The following is a 5,010-nucleotide window of genomic DNA, read 5'->3' as shown; positions in this document are numbered from 1 at the left end:
ACCGATCTACCTCGTTTGCTAGCGGTGATGCTAAAGCTCACTAATGGACTTGTTAGTTGTGGATCCTGAATCACTAAGTTTCAATAGAGGGATATTGATTTTAGTGGGAGTAGATTCTGTTAAAATAGTTTAATGTAATTTGCTCTATCATGGATACGTTTGTCTTAGTGTATTTTGCATTACTTTTGTTGTAGATTAAATGGCACCTAGCAACACCACCACAACGTTTGCTTTGCGTTCGGTCCTTGAGAAGGACAAGTTGAATGGAACAAACTACTCGGATTGGATCCGTAACCTGAGAATTGTTCTCAGGGCTGAGAAAAAGGAAGATGTTCTAGACACCCCACTACCACCAGTACCTGCTGATGATGCATCTGCTGCCGTTAAGGCTGCTTACAAGAAGGCATTTGATGCTAATCTTGAGGTAAGCTGCCTTATGCTTGCTTGCATGGAACCCGAGCTGCAGATGCAGTTCGAAACAAATCATGAGGTACACGATATGATCGTGGCACTCAAGGACATGTTCCAGACACAGGCTAGGACCGAAAGGTTCAATGTGTCCAAAGCCTTTCTGGAGTGCAAGTTAGCAGAAGGCGCAGCAGTAGGACCACATGTAATCAAGATGGTTGGTTACACTCAGCGATTGGAGAAGCTGGGCTTCCCAATGGGCAAAGAGTTGGCCACTGACTTCATTCTTTCATCTCTTCCGCCTAGCTATGGAACTTCATCTCAAACTACCATATGCATGGGACGGAGAACTGTTTGAATGAACTGTGTGGTATGCTCAAGACAGCAGAGGTAGACATCAAGAAAAGCGCTAGTACCAGCCATGTGATGGCTATACAGAACAAGCCCAGCTTTAAGAAGAAGGGCAATTCTTGGAAGAAGAAGGGCAAGGCTGGAACGTCCAAGCCAAACCCACCGCCCAAGGTTAAAGCTGGACCTGGACCTGCTCCAGACAAAGAGTGCTTTTACTGTCATGAACTTGGTCACTGGAAGAGAAACTGCAAGCAGTACCTAGCTTCGTTGAAGAATGGCGGAAGTAAGAGTACTTCTACCTCAGGTACGCTTGTTGTTAATGTTATAGACAACATATTTCTCGCTGATACAATTATTAATTCTTGGGTATTTGATACCGGATCGGTTGCTCATATTTGCAATTCGATGCAGGGAATGATAAGAAGTAGAAGCGTGGAAAGAGGAGAAGTTGATTTCCGCGTGGGCAATAATGCAAGAGTTGCTGCGTTGACCGTCGGGACGATGCAACTCCACCTCCCGTCAGGATTTATTATAGAGTTGAATAATTGTTATTTTGTTCCTAGTTTAAGTCGAAACATTTTGTCTCCTTCATGCTTGATGAAGGATGGTTATTCATTTGCGAGTGAAAACAATGGTTGTGTGATCTCTAAGAATAATATGTTTATGGCTTTTGCACCCATTGTGAATGGATTATTTGTTTTAAATCTTGATGGTTCACCTGTCTGTAATGTAAGTGCTAAAAGGCCTCGGCCTAATGATTTGAGTCCTACCTACTTGTGGCATTGTCGTTTGGGTCATATAAGTGAAAAGCGCATGAAGAAGCTCCATTCTGATGGACTTCTAACTTCGTTTGATTTTGAATCATACAAGACATGCGAGGCTTGCTTGCTAGGCAAGATGACCAAGACGCCTTTCACAAGATTTCCTGAGAGAGCAGTAGACTTGTTGGAACTCGTACATAGTGATGTATGCGGACCAATGAGCACGACGGCTAGAGGAGGATTCCAATACTTCATAACTTTCACTGATGATTTTAGTAGATATGGCTATGTCTACTTGATGAGGCACAAGTCTGAAACCTTTGAAAAGTTCAAGGAATTTCAGAAGGAAGTTGAAAATCAACGTGGCAAGAAAATTAAGGCCTTACGATCTGATCGTGGAGGCGAGTATTTGAGCCACGAGTTTAGCAATCATCTAAAGAGTTGCGTAATTGTTCCACAACTTACGCCGCCTGGAACACCTCAGAGAAACGGTGTATCCGAGCGACGTAATCGAACTTTGTTAGACATGGTTCGATCAATGATGAGCCAGTCGGACCTACCGTTGTCATTTTGGGGATACGCTCTAGAAACAACAGCTTTCACACTTAATAGGGTACCATCTAAATCCGTAGTTAAGACACCATATGAGATATGGACTGGAAAGGTTCCCAGTTTGTCTTTTCTAAAGATTTGGGGATGTGAAGTGTTTGTCAAGCGACTTCAGTCGGACAAGATCACACCCAAGTCGGATAAGTGCATTTTCGTGGGATATCCAAAGGAAACCTTGGGATATTATTTCTACAACCGATCAGAACGCAAAGTGTTTGTCGCTCGGAACGGGGTTTTCCTAAAGAAAGAGTTTCTCAAAGGAGAAAAGAGTGGAAAGACAGTGCATCTTGAAGAAGTTCAAGATGAGCCGATCGGGCAAGAATCAATGAGTGATGCTAATGTAGCAGAACAAGTTGAGATACCCATGGCAAGAGAAGCACCGCCACAACCATGAAGGTCGGCAAGGCTCCGCGAAATGCGAGAAATATTATTGTTGGACAATGATGAGCCTGCGACATATGCAGAAGCAATGATGGACCCAGACTCCGAAAAATGGCAGAGTGCCATGCAATCCGAAATAGAGTCCATGGGAGACAATCAAGTTTGGAACTTGGTTGACCCGCCTGATGGTGTTAAAGCCATAGAGTGCAAGTGGATCTATAAGAAGAAAAAGGACATGGATGGAAATGTTCACATCTATAAAGCACAACTTGTCGCAAAAGGTTTTCGACAAGTTCAAGGAGTTGACTACGACGAGACCTTCTCGCCCGTAGTGATGCTTAAGTCCATTCGGATTATTCTAGCTATAGCTGCATATTTCGATTATGAGATATGGCAGATGGATGTCAAGATAGCTTTCCTGAATGGAAACCTAGCTGAGGACGTGTATATGATACAGCCCGAGGGTTTTGTCGATCCGAAAAATGCTGGAAAGGTATGCAAGCTTCAGAGATCCATTTATGGATTGAAGCAAGCATCTAGGAGTTGGAACATTCGTTTTGATGAAGTGGTCAAAGGGTTTGATTTCACCAAGAACGAAGAAGAGTCTTGTGTTTACAAGAAGGTTAGTGGGAGCTCTGTAGTATTTCTAATCTTATATGTGGATGACATATTATTGATTGGAAATAACATTCCTATGCTTGAGTCCATAAAGACTTCACTGAAAAATAGTTTTTCGATGAAGGACTTAGGGGAAGCGGCATATATTCTGGGCATTAAGATCTATAGAGATAGATCGAGAAGGCTTATAGGTTTGAGCCAAGATACTTATATTGACAAAGTGTTGAAGCGGTTCAGCATGGAAGAGGCAAAGAAAGGGTTCTTGCCTATGTCACATGGCATACATCTCAGCAAGACTCAGTGTCCTTCGACTGCTGATGAGCGGGATCGCATGAGTAGAGTGCCATATGCCTCGGCTATTGGATCTATCATGTATGCAATGATAAGTACTCGCCCAGATGTTTCATATGCGCTAAGTATGACAAGCAGACACCAATCTGATCCAGGTGAGAGTCACTGGACAGCGGTGAAAAACATTCTTAAGTACTTGAGAAGGACTAAAGATATGTTCCTCGTCTATGGAGGTCAGGAGGAGCTCGTTGTAACAGGTTACACCGATGCTAGTTTCCAAACCGACAGAGATGATTCAAAGTCACAATCAGGATTTGTGTTCACGATAAATGGTGGTGCTGTTAGTTGGAAGAGTTCCAAGCAGGAGACGGTGGCCGATTCTACGACAGAAGCCGAGTACATCGCGGCTTCGGAAGCCGCGAAGGAAGGTGTTTGGATAAGGAATTTCCTCATTGAGCTTGGTGTGTTCCCGAATGCGTCCAGCCCATTGAATCTCTACTGTGATAACAATGGGGCAATTGCGCAAGCAAAGGAGCCAAGGAACCACCAGAAGAACAAACACGTAATGCGGCGATTTCATCTCATTCGAGACTTCGTTAACCGGGGTGAGATCAAGATATGCAAAATACACACGGATCTGAACATTTCTGATCCGTTGACAAAACCACTCCCGCAGGCTAAGCATGATGCGCATGTAAGAGCTATGGGTATTAGGTACCTTCTAGATTGACTCTAGTGCAAGTGGGAGACTGTTGGAGGTATGCCCTAGAGGCAATCATAGAGATGATGATATTCCATTTGTATCCATGATTTGTATATTGTGTTCATTGAATATCCATTAAAGGCTACTTGAATTGATTTGCAATTATATGAATTGTATGTGAAACTCTTTACTTGTATGGTTATTCTAAATTTGTCCCTAGTCGGAGTTCATGTGAGGACACACATGAATATTAGACTAGCACATGTATTAGTTGATGACTATGTTTCACAAGTCATGGACATGGAGATGTTGAACTAATAATGTGGACACATGTGGAGACATGTGCTAGGACTGACCCAACACGAGAAGTAGTTCTCTCTTTAAACAACATATACGCTTTGTCCTTAGACCTGAGATTGTCGCATGTATTCTAGATGTGGATCGACCTACTTAGGGGCTATCAAACGCTACGCCGTAACAGGGTAGTTATAAAGGTAGCTTTCGGGTTTGTCAAGAAGCATGCTATGAGACATGGTCAATCAAGATGGGATTTGCCCCTCTCTGATTGAGAGTGATATCTCTGGGCCCCTCGAGTGATCGGATCCGAAAATGCATGGCCATGCTACGTACGGTTAAGAGTTAACCTACAAAGGGATTCCGAATCACAGGATCGAGAAAGAGCGGTCGGCTTGAAGCTAGACCAAATATCGTGAGGCAAAGGGAATAGCATGTATATTATGTTGTGATGGTTCATCTGATATGATCTTCGTGTGTGTATAGGAGTTGGCACGTCTTGCTAGAGGCCGCTACCGACTATTGGGCCGAGTAGGAGTACTCGGGCCATGTCTATACGTATCCGAACCCATAGGGTCACACACTTAAGGGGCT

Source organism: Setaria italica, chromosome IX (genome assembly GCF_000263155.2).
Source record: "Setaria italica strain Yugu1 chromosome IX, Setaria_italica_v2.0, whole genome shotgun sequence".
Taxonomy (NCBI): domain Eukaryota; kingdom Viridiplantae; phylum Streptophyta; class Magnoliopsida; order Poales; family Poaceae; genus Setaria; species Setaria italica.
Note: the sequence above shows the minus strand (reverse complement) of the source record.